We start from the raw sequence: 18,743 nt of genomic DNA on the forward strand, positions 1-18,743 counted from the left end.
TAATAGCAAACTGTAACATCTTTATTTTAAGTGATTAGATCATATTTTTATCTAAGTAAACGCAATAAAAGTAAATAAACAATTTTTTTCACGGTAAGTAATTCACTTACCGTCGAGTTAAAAAATCTCCTAATTTTAATTTATTTTTTGAAAGAATAAAGAAAACTAACGAATTATTTATTAATATTGAAACTTATGGTACAATTTGTTAAATTATTTAATGAAATCCCACTTGTTTGGGCTGTGGTTTCACTTCTAACAGAAACTCCTGCAGAATCGCATACATTAGTAGTATTACTAGTATTAGAATAATTGCGGAACACCCTTCTTCCCAAGCCCGTTAAATTTCTTCAAATTCACTTTCGCTCATATTTTAATTTATAATAATCAAAATTGTACTTAAAATTATTGACAACTAAATAAAAACTCAATTCTCCATTGTTGTTATGCACCCTAGTTACTAGCTAACAACCAAAGTATCTATCTTGATAAAATGAATGAAACTAGTCAATATGACGAAAATGTTTAATTTTATAATTTATAATGGTATCAATCGTGCAAAAAACGTTATAAGCATGTCGAACGTTAAGGGTAACCGATCTCAAACAATTGTCTTCGATCGGTATAAAACCCTTACCGTTCTCCATACTTAATATACTATTACAATTTATTGGTTATAGTAGGGAATTTACCTCATCATCGGTGACCGCTGACAGCCCATGGAGGGCCATGGTCGCCCGTTGGGGTTTCTAGGCTCTAAAGTTTTACATGGTGTGGAGGCCAGCCACACGCACAACTCCTCAAAAGTTCTAAACGATATTTATCTAAAATATTACTTTCTTTTTTTTTTTTTTTTTTTTTTGAGGAGGTCTTTTCGGCGTTATGTGTGTTTTGCTTGTTTGACTATAGCTGCCCATGCTTTTCTTTCCTTTGCTTGTTTTTCCCTACCCATTATATTATACAGGGTGTCCAGAAACTCTCATAACAAACGAAAACCGGAGATTCCTCAGATAATTTTAAGAAAATTTAACTCAATTCACCTAGTTCAAAAATGCTTCCGTGGAAAGCTAGAGCTCTTTAAAGATGGCGTTCTGTAATTCATCATCGTCATAATTCAACCAGGATCTATCCACTGTTGGATATAGGTCTCCCTCAGTCTTCTGCATGCATTTCTGTCCTGTGCTGTCTGCATCAAGTTTCTGTCGATCCGTTTGATGTCATCAGACCATCTGGTTGGCGGACGACCTCTACTTCGATATGCTTTGTTTAGAAGAAGCATATCGAAGTCTTGTAATTAGTTTCTTTAAAATAGCTACAGAACGCTTTTATTTGGAAAAACGAAAACTGGTACACTTATTGTTCTTCCAGAGGTCAATTGTCAAATGTCAATTATCAATTGTCAATTTTTAGTACCGGTCATAGGGGTCCGTTTTGGTTACGGAAACGGATATTTTATCGAATAACTTTTCTGTCTAACTTTTAAGCATTTCTGACACTGGATTATTAAATTCTGGGATAGTTTTGTACTAAAAGGTACTTTTGCTTTAACTCAGAAGAATACGCAGTTCTCTAGAAAAATCGATTTGAAAAATTTTTCGTTTTTTTGTTTTCTGAGTTTAAAAGAATTTAGAAAAATTCTATTGAGGAAAACGAAAACTGCTACGTTTATTTCTCTTCCAGAGATGAATCGATTTTATCAATTGTGAACTTCTAGAACTGGTCATAGGCATCCGTCTTGGGTAGATCAACGGATATTTTTTATCTCATAACTTATTGGCACATCAAAGAAACATGAAACGTAAATCACGTTTCATGGAAATAAAACACTGCTAAACAAATAGACGTCCGGCCATTTATGCGACTCTCCGAAAATAAAAATGTTTATGAGCATGAATCACACTCGTTTCATTGGTAGGCGGACTTTAAGATTTGTTTTGCCCGTTTTATATTCATGAAACGTTGTTTATTGTTATCAATATATTTTTGTTGCATAGCAATTTTATTCCGCCTTCTTACTTGTTCGAACACAAAATACACACGCATTTACGAGTAACAGGCGCTAAGTTGCCGCATTCAACTGGTTTTCCTGATATTGTAGGATTGTAGATATTGTCCTGATATTGTTTCCTATATTTGATAGCAAAATGTCCTAACACTAACAACACCAGAATAAATCGATTTTTAAATACAGCACCTATCTACTTGCAACTCTTTGCATTGTGTTCAGGATAACATCAGGAAAAGGTGTACAATATAAAAATGGGTGGAAATTGCATTTTAGTGCATAACATGTATCCAAAAGTGCATAAACCTGTCAAAATCAGTGTATTAAGGGCAAAATTTTGTTATTTGGGAGGTTTATGGATTTACGAATACGCAAGCACAACCAACCACCGAATAACCTAGTGCCCAGAGTTGCTGCTAAGGCACGTCATCTGGAGTTTCGTGGGATATCGGCAATAAATTAAAGCAAACAGATTATTCGAGGGTTTTTGGGATGGCCAAACACGAATATGACATTACAACCGACCCTCGGATCACATGGTGCCCAGGGTGACTGATCTCGAATTTAGAGGGTTTTTGAAGGTCGATTCTGATGGCGTATTCATGTTCAGCAACCACAAAACTCCTCGAAAAATCTACTTGCATCACTTTAGTGTCTGAAAGCTTCGAAATTTAAGAATATGGCGTGTATATCAGTCACCCCGAGCACTAGGTAAAGATCTGTTCTAATGTGACATTCTTGTTCAGAAACCCCAAAAACCACCTGAGTAATCTGTCTGTATCAATTTACTGCCGAAATTGGTATATAAATATGGTATAGAAAATGCTTAACAAATAAAAAAGTACCATAAAATTTAATTTTATTATAATACTAAAATACAGGGTGTCCCATTTAAGAAAACTCAGAAAATACTCATTCCGAGTTTCAACCAAGCCCGTACACTAAAATTAAACATTTTAGTATACTATTAATCACTGACAAATAGTAGACTATATTAAAAATCGTTTAAACATAAATTAATAGAAATTTGGATATCAAATCACTAACAATATGTATAGGGTGTGAATGTTCCTACAAAATTAACAAAAAAACGTAATTATATTTTAAACTACCTCGTATAATATTTCAAAACACTATATTTTATTAAAGAGAACATCGAGTAGAATCCAAAAATGTAAAAATATACAGGGTATTCTGTTTAAAAAAATATAAATTTGTGTCACCCTGCCAAAACGGGTAGCCCTGTATATTAGAAAATACTGTTAAATCACAGTCCTATCTGTAATTTGTAACTCGACAAACAAGTAATTGGACTTTGTCACACTAATGCCCCACCCTGTATACAAAATAGCCATAAAACCATCATGCCTCTTTGTAAATAGACATATTAAGAATCTTGAAACATATCCAAAATGGCATTACTTAGAAAATCATTGACTTTTTCACGAATTTTCTTACAAATCTAGGACTCCTGCCGTCTTACAAGAACCGTTTAACCTTCCTGCCGAGTACCGAAAAGGTATTGATTGTATTTACGTATTATAACTTTTTAAAGGCAGGACTAAGAAAATCACGGAATCAGGGTGAAAATTTTCGGCAGAATTTTCCAAGGACAAGTATACTTAAACATTAGGAGACGTCATGCCAATATTTTTCTGAGCATTTTGAAATAAAGATGTTTAGTTTATTTAGTTGGCAGGACCTAGAAAATCATGAAAATTTCATTATTTTCCTTACATGTTTGTATACACATATACTCTGTTACCCCGTTTGCAACCCTCCTGCCCAAAAAATTTTCTTCATAAAATCGATAGTATCCTGTCTATCTACGGATATGCCAGGACTTAGAAATTCATCGCAAAACCCTATTTTTATTTTTTGGGAAAATCTAATTTTTACAGGAAAATGTCACAGGAAATTTGTGGATGTTTCCACAGATTGTAAGTACATCGTCTACCCTTCCAGTATTGCAAAAGGCAGGACTTGAAAAATCGTGGATGAACTTCTGTATAATATCTCCCAGTCTATGAAATGTTTAAAGTGTGCGTGAAGTAACAATGTATTTTAAATGAGACTTACTTTTTCGCACTGTTTTTGACACACTTTCATAAAATCAAATATCCTTAACTTTCGCGTTGTCATGGTGATGGCATCATGAGCAATAAATTACGACAAAAGTTTTGACACTCGCTCCGTTGTCGCTCGTGCTCTAAACATCGCGTGCGTTCGCAAAAACCATACTGCACGAACTGTTTCATAAATAACTATTGTCGGACAGAACTTCCAATTGATTTGTTACCCCTTCATTAAACTCTCATGCAAAAATCATTTGACATGTTCTACGTGGCGGACTAATTAGAATGCCCAACGTATTTGTCGGACAAACGTTTTTTTATATATTATATAAAGTTTGCTATTGAATAAACTTAAAAACAACCTGCTACTGTTCACAATCATAAACTTGTCAAGATGATAGGTACCACAATAAAGATTTCCCCTGTTCCAGTGTTCCCATACATCAAAGTCTGTCCGACTAGACACCGTAAATGTATTAACAAATTTTCAGCTTGCTTTTTTTTGGTACGCGCAATCCAGGCCTATAAGTATATTTGTTCTTATCTTGCTAAGGAATGTCGAATAATATAGTGCTTTTACTATTTCAGCGACATTAAATTAAGACTTCCGGTTGAAACTGTGAAACCAGAAATCCAAGGTAAAATTTCTCATCTTTAATAGCATTTTAAACGTGTAGAGTAGTTAAAGCGGAATTGCAAAATGTTATATTTGAAAATCCGTGGTTTGGTGATTTCTAATCACTAATTTTGTCACCAATAGATAGAATCATATAACATAACAATATGCCGTAGGTACATATTAAGATTTAAGTACATAATGCCAAAATTACAAACAAAATATCTCGTATGAATCATTCAATAACTGAAATGATACAATTTTCCGAACATCTGCATGCGCACCCTCATATTAACGACCGATATTTTCAAGAAATATTGCCAATAATGTAATTTGATAGATGGGCAACTGCATATGATACGAGATCACTTATTGTGAAATGAACTGTGAATTCAGAAATATATTTACGGCATCCAAATCATCCGGTTGGCTGAACTAAGCGTTGTTAGCAAAATGTAATGTTGAAAATTTGATGCATCGTTTTTTTATGCTCTCACTGACTGCGCCATTTTAAAAAGGAATCAACAAATCAAATTTTATTGATTTTTGATTATTTGTATAAGCTTGTTCTGTTGAAATCTATGAATTATTTTAAAGCTTTATCGAAATTACAACTAATACATTAAATACATAAAGCCGCATCAACCATGAAAGGTTATTTTACGGATGTCGAACGATTACAATAGAATTATTACATTTTATAAAATAAATTTATATTCTTAATATAGTTAATTGTATTGGATAAATTATAATTTAAGGTATCTTTTAGGTTTGACTTGGTTCTTCACAAAAGGTTGTTGATGCTGCGTTTATACGAGTAAAGTGGACATTCTGTAAGTATGTGGTGAACTGTTATCATCTACAGTATGAGCATTGTGGTGGTAGCTGTAGCTCTTTGGTTGTTAGGTGCTTGTGGGTTAATGCTGTATGCCCAATTCTTAGTCGATTTATTACCACTCTTATTCACTTATCTTTTCTCGGTATTATCGGAACTGGAACAGGAAATTTATGTTAGGTTTGGTTTGATCTTTTAAAGCTTTGAGCTATTCGTATCCCAACAACGCTGGCAAACTTGTACCTATACAATATTGTTTGATATTCAAATATATATCTGCGACTGGAATTGTTTTGATAATATGTATCAATGCTTTTGTCAGCAGTTGCTTTAAGTGCTAAGGCATCTACCCAGCTAACAGTGTTCGTATATATAACGTCAAACAAACGTCAACATTTTGGGAGAAGTTACGACAAAAGTTACATCAGATTTTACCTAAAATATACGTATAAAATTTTACGTTATTTCTACGTAACTTTTTAACGTCATAAAAACGTCACTTTTTAGGAGAATTTTCGGTATAAATATTATTTATAAATAGGACTTAAAATTATTGTGTAAATAAAACCACGTACATGATGCTGACACATTTATTAAATATTTGAAATAAACATTTATTATATATTTGACTTTTATGTGAGAGAAAGAGACAAAATTATTAATAGCTACATACTTTATATTATTACAATACATAAACATACCCTTGAAGTATGTAATCTTCATTCGTAAACTGCAAACTTTCATAAAAGGACGCTAGGCTGCTTCCCCATTTTTAGAAGATATTTCCATACATTTGGTTTTTCAACTAAACTGTTATTCAATAGAATTCTATTTTGTTTATCCTATTTAGGGAAAGAATGAAGCGATAAAAACTATTAGGTACGCTTTATCCAAGAATCACATTGAGGCACACAACAATAATAATTCGATTTTTTTGACGTAACTCCATACTCCATAAAAACAAACACGATTTTAATCACGGAAATGTAAGGTTAGGTATTAACGAAAGGTTCAAAATAAATACGCGATCTCAAACGAGATCTTATACGTGTCTATAGTATAGACACGTATAAGATCTCGTTTGAGATTGCAGCGCCATCGCGTATTTATTTCGAACCTAGACTATAGACTCTATACCTACCAAAAAGACATGTGTTAGAGACGAATAAATTCATACGCATTAAAACCTACCAAAGAGCCACGTTTCAGAACCGAATAAATTCATACGTATAATATACGTATTAAAATTTCGTATCAGTTACGTCATTTTTTGATAGATGTTACATAACAATACAAAAAAACCTAAATTTAGCGTTAATGTAACGTTATCTTGCTAGCTGGGTACTTTTCATTATCTAAAATACCTATGTGTGAAGGTACCCAAAGGAAGTATAATGTGTATATTTCTGTTTTGCATACAATGAAGCATAAATTTTAGGATGATATTATGAACTGGCTAGACCTGTTTTATGCTTTAGAGTACTGATAGTGAATCTGTCAGTACTCAGTGCACACATTGCTGTGCAGAAACATTTTACAGAGAAGGGATTACAATTATGTATAGTAGACAACTTCCATTGAGTACAGGACACTTTAAGAAGAAGAAGCCAAAGTTGGTTTCATTTACGTCTTCTATTATTTTGTCCACGATCATGTTAAAGGGATTCAAGCTGTTGCTATCGCCCTGCCTGATTTCTGCAGGTACATTTTTATTCCTTCGGTTAGTCCATGTTCTGTTTTTGTTCTTGTTTTATTTTGACTAGTAAGTTCCCTGATTTTTTTAATGTGTTTTATAACGTTATTCGCCTTCATAGTTTTGATTCCGTCTTTAAGTTGGACTCTATCAAACGCTGTTGTGAGTGCGGTGTGAGTGTGCAAGATAGATGTGCAAGTGTATATGAAGTTCTTCTTCTCCGTCTTCTTACACTTGTTGTAGATCTGTCGATCTGTTAATTTTAACGTTGAAGTATTTCTTGAGAGGTAGACTGCCAGCTATCTCTCCATATTTTTGGTGGTCTCTCCGGTGGACGCTTGCCAGCTGGTTTTCCTTTTAGCGCAATTCTTGGTAGTCTGTGCTCATCCATTCTTTTTACATGACTGAACCATTTTTTTCGGCTTTGCCTACCCAATCATACTATGTCATACCCATCTTGCACGCCACATTGATACCTGATTATGTTGTTTTGTATTCAGTCCCTTTTTGTCTTCCCTGCTATTGCTCTTAGTGACTTCATCTCGGTTGTTCTTAGCATGCTTTTGGTTTAATTGATGTCTTCTCTTAATTCCATACCATCGGTTTATCTCATATCATGTATATGATACAAGATCACTTACTATGAACTGAACTGTGAATTCAGAAATATATTTACGGCATCCAAATCATCCGGTTGGCTGAATTAAGCGTTGTTAGCAGAATGTAATGTTGAAAGTTTGATGCATCGTTTTTTTTTTTGCTCTCACTGACTGCGCCACTTTAAAAAGGAATCAACAAATCAAATTTTATTGATTTTTGGTTAGGTATTTATATAAGCTTATTCTGTTGAAATCTATGAAATATATTAAAGCTTTATCTAAAACATACAAAGCCTTAAATACAGCTAATACACGAACTACATGAAATAAGTCATAGTTCAGAGAAATAAAGAAAAAAAATATTCTGTTGGTGACACTACCCCTCGACGCCGAACCAAAATTTTTTGAGTAGTATGGACATCTTAATAATAACCTATATGTTTCCTACGGCCGATTATGATGATACACATAGTTATAAACAAATGAAGATCAAAAACGGTAAATTTTCGCCTTTTTCATCTATTACCAAAAAGTTAAGCAATTTAAACAAATTTAAGAGTAATAAACTCATAAATCGTATAAAAAAACTTTAATATGGCTTTCGCTGAATATGTCTATCCTTATTAATCGCTTAGAAAATTGCAAAATAAATAATAAATTTTGAGTTTTTATAAATATTCATAACTTATGTAAAAATTAATTTAGAACCTTATTATTACACGTAATACTGAGACTTCTGGTGCTTAAATCATACCCTAAATTTCAAAGCAATCGGTTAAATAGTTTAAAAGTTATTTAATTTGTTTATCCCAAATTAATTTTTTTTCAACACTATACGTAAGAAAATGATGAAGTTACAGTAATACTTTGGATAGTTTATGAAAGAAGAAGATTTACACTATTAATTTAATTTAAAAAAAATACAAAAATAATTCTAAATATCACATAATTATTTTGCAAGAACATGTGAATTAAAAAAGGGGTCTAACTTCGTTCTTAATTGTCATAGGACAATTATTGTTTTCTTTGTAAATGTGCATAAAAATTCAGTCTTTCTAAATATGAAAAAATACTTTTTCTACGTTACTTTTCTAGTTATTTTAATTGTTTACAAGTCAGCAAAAAATCGACATATTTTTGCAAAATAATTTTACACTGTTTAAAATTACTTTTCGTCATTTTTTTTAATTAAGTTAATAGCATAAATGTTCTTCTTTCCTAAACTGTCCGAAGTGTTACTGTAACCTCATAATTTTCTGACTTATAGTGTTGCAAAAATATAGTGTTGTAAAAAAAATGAAATAAACAAATGTTGGGATAAACAAATTAAATAACTTTTAAACTATTTGAGCAATTGCTTTGAAATTAAAATATAATTTAAGCAATTTAAGCACCAGAAGTCTCAGCATTTCGTGTAATAAGAAGGTTTTAAGTTTTAACCTAATTATTACATAAGTTATGAACATTTACACAATATCAAAATTTATGACTTTCTTTGCAATTTTCTAAAGAAAAAATACGGATAGACATATTCAGCGAACGCCATATTGAAGTTTCTTATACGATTTATGAGTTTCTTATTTTCAAATTTGTTTAGAATGCTTCACTTTTTAGTAATAGACGAAAAAACGAAAATTTACGGTTTTTTGATCTTCATTTGTTTATAACTATGTATATCATCAAAATCGGCTGTAGGAAACATAAAGGTTATTAAAAATCCACAAGGAAAAGAAAAAGTTTTCCTGTAGTTAACTGTATACCATCAATCACAAAATTGGAAAGAAATCCTTTGTAAAAGGTATAAAAAATTTTTTTTTATATTAAAAATCCCTTAAAAGGGCTACATCACAACAAAACCTTTTCGATTTTTATAAAAAATCATCATCAGTGTTCGATCTAAAAATAAGTATAACCGATTTAATGAATATAAAGTTATTATTTAAATTTTGACAAAGGTTAGAGCAAGTTGGTTATACTCACAAACTGGATGCTAGCTGAGCCACAAAAGAAAAATATCTGGGTGAAAACCCTTTACATAAAATATAGATGCCTTAAAAGTGCATACTTCAATAAAAAGGCCTGTGATGGTCACATGGCAAACAGGATAATGCCCTAAGGTAAAGTATACAGGTTTCCCAACACATGGGATCCAAATTGAGTTGATCACATTTCAATGACTTAATGGCAACTGAATGCGAAATGAGTGATGTTTCTGAAAGGTGTCAAAAGACAGATGGACAACGTGACGTGGAATTTACCCTGTATTACGACAGCCAACTAATTGTTAGTAAAATATTTAATGAAAATTTACATAGTAATAACAAACATCAACAAAGTTGTCACAAAAAAATCTGTAGTCGAAGCAGAATTAATTAAGAAAAATAAATATACTGATTTATTTGATATTACGGCATGTGATTTCAAAACAATGAAAATTGAAAAGTGCATACTTGTATTATGTAAAAATAAAGAACAGATTTATAAAATGACAAACAGTAAACTAATTCTTTAAGACGACATTGAAAAGTCGCAAAAAATTAATTAAACCTATTCTATCAAAAATATAATATTTTGTTGTTCTTCCATAAAATTTTTGTCAAAGGGGCCGTTCAAGTATTACGAAACGCAATTTTTGAAGCTCTTACAACCTCTTTATCTCATTCTGTATCTTCTCATTTTCTGTTGTGAAGAAAGGTCCAGCTATTTATTGCAAACACCTGTTACTGTGCCTGATCTGGTTAATACAATTTTTAAGATTTTTTCACTTGAATACTATTGTCCTATTGTAACATGAGCGGAGCGTGATTGGGCAATATAATACAATCTAGGGGTTCTATGTAAAATATAAACGACAGTTGAAAAGTTGGGAGATTTTGATTCCGTAGTGTTCTTTATTTAAGTTAAAGAACAATGTTACGTAATGCGCTGTTCGAACCCCCCCCCCCCCCCCCCCGTATAACGCGCCGTTTTACATGGACCCCCCTGAACCTAACTTGCGTTACGTAATACATAATTGAATGCTTCCAAAGTAGATTAAATTACACTTGGTATGATAAAAAAACTATCCAACGATTTCTTTGTTTTAATCTAGTAACACTCAAATATAAAAAAGGTATATCGATAAAACGAAACTTGCCAGCAAGCAATTCTAAGCATACAGGAATCATTTTCAAAAAATTTACACCATTTTGATTATAATCGCTTCCTGTATCTAGATACTTTTATGTGGCACTCATTGTATTATTAATTTTTTTATCTTAATTGACAACTAACATGCCAATCTCGACAAAAAAGTATATCTGCTAAATAAATTATTTTTCAAACTCTCTCTAACTAGTTTGACAAACAGTTTGAGTTTTCAAACCTGTACGATTGACCACTTTGACTTGACTTTAATTATTTGTCAGAAGGATTAACTTGAGTTTGAGTTGAAATTAAGTCAAACTCAAGTCAAGTTCAAACGTTCAAGTCAAACTTGTACAACTCAAGTATGAACATCCATATTAATAACCTTTATTTTTTTTTCTCTTAATTTTTGCACTAAGAATACCTTCAAAATCAGACTCAATTTGATCTGGTACTTATTATGAGCCGAAAAATAATGAGGATCAGATATTATTTCACAAAGCTCACACTTCAAAACGAACGTAATAAACAAGCCAAACTTAATATACTTCTCAGTAATATGAACTGTAAACTAATTTGCGGAGTAGCAGATTCAGACCTATCCAAATAAGTCAAAACAAAAGTCACGCTCTCAATTAGAATTGGAAATGAACACGTTGCGCAATATGATATTCAAACTTCAATCTGTTTGAAGAAGTTTGATTTCAAGTCAAACCTAAAGAGATTGAAATCAAGTCAAGTCAAACTTTTTTACATAAAAAGTTTGGTTTTCAAGTCAAGCCAAGTTTGTTAAATAAAATCAAACTAGTTTGACTTGATGCATCTCTAGTTCATACTACTCAAAAAACTTGGTTTCGGCCTGGAGGGGGATGTGTCACGAGAAAAATCTTATTTCTCTGAGCTATCAAGATTACTGAATATTGTTTGTACAACTATTCAATATCTATAATAAAAAATTTTTAACTAATGGTACAATCTTTTTTCTAATAATAATCTTTAGAATTTTTAATCTTTTTCTCCTTCTTATTTTTGTTGAAGAACATGGTCCTGTTTATTCTAACATCCCAGCTCTTGTAATGCTGATGTCCACTTGTCATATATCACCTTTTCAAGAAAACTTCCTAGTGCTCTGTTTGTATTAGGTTTATCTATTTTTCCTACTCATTTCGCGATTTTTTTGGGTTCTTTCTGTCGACATGATCTCTCCATTTACGGTATCGTGAACTTGCCCACCTCACCACGTCCTGGACTAGAGCTTGATTTTTCCGGCCCCTTTTGATTTCCCGGGAATCGGGAGTCGGTAATTTGGATTTCCCGGTAATTCCCGGGAATCGGGAAATTTAAAAATAAAAAGAAAAAATTGTTTTTGTTTTCATTTTTCAATGCAATTAGTACACAAACGTTTAAATTTGATTACATATTAAAAATATTCAGAAAAATTCAACAATTTAAAAGAAAATTCAAAATTTTAAAGGAAATTTTAAAAGTAGAAAACTTATAAATTTGTTTTTAATCTGAATTTTCTTTGTTTTTATTATTGAAATATGTTTAAAAAAAACATAAATTGTTGAGTGTTTGATCTTTCAGGCTGTCTCTTTTTTTGCTGAAGTTGAAAACGCATTTTCTATTGATGTAAATTTGATGCTTTTTAGTGCAGGTCATTTTTTTAAACGTCCGGTCAGCTGATTTGCTCCAATATAATAACGTATTAAATTTCCTATGTACTAATTCTTCATAAACATAATTCTAATTAAAAGGTAAAGTTTTCAATCCTAATAGCAACATTAATAATATTGAAAAATATTAAAAATAGTACTAAAAGATTTTTAAATTAAAAACTTATTGGTCCATTTCCCTGGTGACACCTCCAAGGCTTCTACAATATGCAAGCCAAATGGATGCTGCAGTAAAGACAAAAGGGAAGGAATTCTACACTATGCAATCCACAACCCCCGTCTGCAGCTTGGTAAAGTCCCAACGGAAAATGGACCTAGTTACTCTATAGGAGTAATACTAATAAGAAATAAATAAACATAAAAAGTGTAGAAGGCTTGGAGGTGGTCACCAGGGAAATGGACCAATAAGTTTTCAATTTAAAAAATCTTTTAGTAATATTTTTAATATTTTTCAATATTATTAATGTTGCTATTAGGATTGAAAACTTTACCTTTCAACTAGGAATGGGAAAAACCTACCGGTTTAAACCTAAAACCGGTTTTTTACTTCGCAATAACCGGTTTTACCGGTTATTTTTTTGTCCCGGTTATAACCGGTTTTTTCTTTTTAAAGTAAAAACCGGTTATTAGATTTTTACGGTGATTAGGATTAGGTTAGGTATTATTTTTTATCCCAATCATAATTATTATTCTCAAGTAATTATTCCCAACAAAACCATAATTCAAATTTTATTTTATTTTATAAAAACTGAAGCAAACTGAAAGTGCAATCTCACATCAGCCAGAAGCAGTTATTTTTATTATAATATTTCCTTGAAAAGGTATCTCTAATCATAATATTTACATAAGAAGTGTCTGTTTGAATTAGATGTAAACATCATCTATTTTTCACACTAAACTCTTAACTCTTGACATTGAAAGTGGTTGAATGACTTTTTCTGATTACCAAAAATAATGCTCTGACTATGCATATCGTATTACTGATTACGAATACGAATCTCCAAGAATTTCGCTACGTTTTCAAAACGATACACGCATACAGGAAGTATTAAATGAGTTAAAATGTACCTATTCTACAAATATATACAAACGTGTTAAAAGTAATACATGATAATTTTTTTTTGATGGTAGTAAAAATAAAAGATAAATTGCATTATCCAATTTAGTTTTAAGTAAAATATTTATGTTGATATTATTTTTTTTTAAATCCCATTTCAAAGAGTGTGGGAAATTTTTTATAAGTTGAAATGGTTGGGGAATTTTTTAAGTTTGGGAGGAGAGGAAAATTGGTGGGTATTTTAGATAATAAATAAATATATTAATTAATAGAATAAAATGGTTTTATTAAAAATTGTGTTTTATTTATATTGATATTGATGTTCTTTCGATAGTACTAATTTTGATCATATTGATATCGAGTCGAATGGAGTATCGCAAACTAAAGTGAATTGCAAATGTAACTTTGTAACCTACTGGATTAAAAAAACCGATAACCGGTTTTTCCAAAAACCGGTTTTTTTCGGCCGGTTATAACCGCCAGGTTAAACCGTAAGCAAAAAAAACCGGTATAACCGAAAACCGGTGTTTTGTCAAAAACCGCCATCCCTACTTTCAACTGCCAGATTACGCTAGTAACCTAATCCATACACGTCAGTTGCAATGTGGGGATAAGCTTTCTAGGTTGGTCACTTCGAGTTTGGAGCAGCAGGCTTACGTCTCTCCGAGGATGACTCCAACAAGAGTCGAAAATCGCCGATTCAGTGTGCTGGACTGCGCTCCGTATATTAAGTGAAAAATAGGATTGTTTTGCCTTCGCATTGCAACTGAATAAAAATGGTATACATTTTTATTTATTTCATATTAATATTACTCCTATAGAGCAGTGGGCACCAATTATATTTCGTGAGGGTCCGTTTCGAAAACCTATGGCACTTCCGCGGTCCGGATTCAACGCTACCTGTGCCTGGTTGTTCTAATTCGATTTATTTGCGGATTCTTGTTAAAAATTATCCCCTATAAACAAATCAGAACGGTGCCTTGCAAAATTTTTGGGCAAAAATTTTTTAACAATTTTTTGTAACAAAACCAAAACATCATCTTTTTTGCACACGAAAATATGTTTTTAGCATTTTTGGGTCATCCTAAACAAAAAGATCTCATTTTTATCAAAACTTGATAGTTTTAACCGATTTAAAATCGGAAAAACGAGAAAATTAGCATTTTTAAAGCTTGAACACTCATGTGTAAATTATTATTTTTGCGGTTGTCAAGTGCTTCAAATGAAGTTTAAACATTTAATTTCAAGATTCTGAAGAGTAATCGGGGCTTATTTCAATTTAGACCGTTGTTTTTATTGGCTTATTTAATTGGCACATTGAAAATAATTAAATTAATAAATAAATAATGATTAAAAAATCTATGTTAATAATAAATATAAAATTTTAATAAATGTTAAGTATTTGCACAACTCGAATGGAGACATAATAAAATTAACAATTAAAAAACAACGGTCTATATTGAATTAAGCCCCGACTGCGCATAAGAATCTTGAAATTAAATGTATAAACTTCAATTTAAGTACGTGGCAACCTGAAATCTAATAATTTACATGAGTTTTCAAGCCTCCAGAAATTCGTATTTTCGCATTTTTCAGATTTTAAATCGCTTAGAATTCGAAAACTTTTGAGAAAAATGACAAGAGACCTTTTTTGTTTAAAAGTACTTAAAAATACTAGAAATAAATTTTTCGGTCCAAAAAGATAATTTTGAATTTGTCTAAAAAAAAATTACTTTACTTACTATTCTGATTTGTTTAAAGGGGACATTTTTAAAGAAGAAACCGAATCAGAAAATTTTTCATTCAGGAGCGGCCTCACAACATATATGGAAAGGAAAACTATTTTTTGGCCACTGTTTCAAGTGAGTTCAGTGCAACTGATTCTGAATAGGAAGTTGAGATATTCATCTGTTAGCTGAGATCTGTACCGATTTTTAATAAAGTTCATTCTTTGTAAAGCGGCTTCGCACACATAAGTTGAGTCAAACATAATACACAATTTCATGGCCAAACATTTTCAAGATTGCTACACCTTTTATTCTGAATTGAATGTCGGTCCGCACAAATCTAGCCTACGGTCCGGATGCTGACCGCGGTCCGCTAATTGGTGACCCCTGCTATAGAGTAACTAGGTCCATTTTCCGTTGGAACTTAACCAAGCTGCAGACGGGGTTGTGAATTGCATAGTGTAGAATTCCTTCCCTTTTGTCTTCACTGCAGCATCCATTTGGCTTGCATATTGTAGAAGCCTTGAAGGTGTCACCAGGGAAATGGACCAATAAGTTTTCAATTTAAAAATCTTTTAGTAATATTTTTAATATTTTTCAATATTATTAATGTTGCTATTAGGATTGAAAACTTTACCTTTCAACTGCCAGATGGCGCTAGTCACGTTGGTATTTCCATTTTTTACTGATTTCCCGGGAAATTTGTCCCGGGAATTTCCCGGGAATGCAGCTCTATCCTGGACTCCAGTTAAATCTCTTAATGTATTCTCATTCCTTATTATATCTCTGAGGAAGATTCATAATGTATCCTGTTTGAGTTGTAGTCTAACACTTTAATTTCTGTAGTTTTCATTAAAATTTTTGTAAGCCATGTTTCCACTCTTGTTTACGTTGCGTATTTTACTACTGGCCTTACGCATGCTTTATTTATCCGGATTTTACTCTCTATCCTCATATAATATCCACTCTATCTTTGCACATCGTCATCATTCTTATTATAAACCAAAATATGTGTAGTCCAGAGAAATAAGGTTTTTCTCGTGACCCCCCCCCCCTTCCACGCCGAAAACAAATTTTTGAGAAGTGTGGACCCCTATAATAAAAACCTATATGTTTCCTGCAGCCAATTTTTTTATATAGGTACCTACATAGTTATTAACAAATAAAGTTAAAAAAGGGTAAATTTTCGCCTTTTTCGTCTATCAACAAAAAGTGAACCATTTTAAACAAATTTGAGAGTAAAAAACATTATAAATCATATATAAAAACTTCAATACGGCGTTCTTGGAATATATCTATCCTTATTTGTTGCCGAAAAAATTCCAAAGTAAGTCATAAATTTAGGGTTTTTATAAATGTCCACAACTTATTTAAAAATGAGGATAGAAACTTCTTAAGACCTAGAAACCTCAATTTTTAAAAAAAGTGATGACCCGTTTTCAAAATGAACAGATCATGTTGTAGAATGGGTAGATATATATCTAGGAGATGACCCCTTTTCAAACTGAACTGGTTTGCGGGCTATGCTGTGATTACTGTAAAAATATTGAAAGTTGACCCGTTTTCATATGGAATAGACGAATCTATGTGTATTAAATACAAATTCGACAAAAAGTTGAAATATCAAAAAAGTAGAGATGACCCCTTTTCATAATGACTGATTCATTTTCTTTCAACGGGATCGTCCACAAAGCTTCAAAATATGGTCATTAAAATCGGCTGGCCTTGAAATTCGCGACAGCGACGGGAAAGGGGAAGGAGCTGCTAACTGTATCTCGTGTTCTTGTTTATGGATTTCGAAGTTTCATTTTTAATTTGTAGGGGAGAGTTGGACAAAACGGGATACCATTATTGTTTACATTTACTACGGAAAATATGTTAAAGAAATTATCATAATATTATTTTTTATAGGTATACCATTTATTTCAGCATACAAAACACATATCTTTAGATATTTTTAATAACTGGAAAATGGTAAAAAAATATTTATTATAGTTCTACACATCCTGTTTTATCCAACCACGGTTGGATAAAACCGGTTGGATAAAACGGGATAGGTTTATAATATTTAATTTTTTGTATAAAATTATCTAAAACTTATTTTATGTCTAAATTAAGTAGACATTAAACTGTATAGTAAAATTTACTCTTGAAGGAATAATATCTTCAGTAGTCAGAAACTTAAAAATAGGCGTTTTTATGTTTTATGGCCAAATGGGAAATAAGACCTTTTATTTAGGACTAGGTACGTATATCAGAACAAATATCACATAAAAATATGTTGTTTTTCTCTGCGGTATGATAAAACGCTTCATATCTCTATTTAAAAAATTAATAGGCCAACAAATAAATAGGTAGATAAAACGGGACATAAGAAACTGTATCCCGTTTTATCCAACTTATAAGTGTCCCGTTTTGTCCAATTCAGACATTTTTCAAAACAAAAGCGGCTGCTGCCTAAATGTGAAAGTAAAATTAGGTAGAATACACATGAGAATATTCGTTAAAGACTGCTTAATTAAATGTAATAGTCACCGGTATTATATTTTTATATATTTTATGTAGGCAGTATAATATAGAAAACAACACACTTAATAGTACAAAGTATCAAAAAAATAGAGTCAAGCAATTCTAAACACAACAAGTTTTCATCAAATAGTGGCATCGAGGTAAAACGAACAGAGAATGTTAAAATAACGACTGATAACAAGTTTCCGTCGTTGTCCGATTGATAGCACCACTAGTTGGGTCTCTAGGCTAGGTATCCCGTTTTATCCGACTATCCCGTTTTATCCAACTCTCCCCTATGTACTTTTTGCGCACATTATAAATATGCATTATTTGAATAAATAAGTTGTAATAATAAACTATCTAATTTATTTAAACGATTTTTTGTCAAGTTACCTTGATATTAGAACCCTGAAGATATCTTTATTATACCGATCACGTTACTAATGGGGTGTTTTGTTGAGAATGCAAAAAGAAATAGAGCTGTTAACCATAATAAAAACAGCCAAAATCGAATACTTCGGTCCAGAGGTGTAACCAGGATAATCCTAAGGGGGCTGTTACAACTACTTGATGGTCTCTGGTCTCTGGGGGATGGAATAGTAATGGTGTTAAACGTATAGAGCTCAAAGTACATCCAAATGGGGGGGGCTATAACCCCCAAACTCCCCCCTGGTTACGCCTATGCTTCGGTCTAATGTTACAGGGAAAAGTAGAAGGAATGCGTGGTCCAACATTCCAGATTTCCTGGCTGAAAAATCTACGTAGGTACGTCATTCAGCACAAAAACCACAAATCCTTCCAGAGTAGTAGTGTGCAACCTACA

The sequence above is a fragment of the Diabrotica virgifera genome, chromosome 5, assembly GCF_917563875.1.
Source record: "Diabrotica virgifera virgifera chromosome 5, PGI_DIABVI_V3a".
NCBI lineage: Eukaryota > Metazoa > Arthropoda > Insecta > Coleoptera > Chrysomelidae > Diabrotica > Diabrotica virgifera.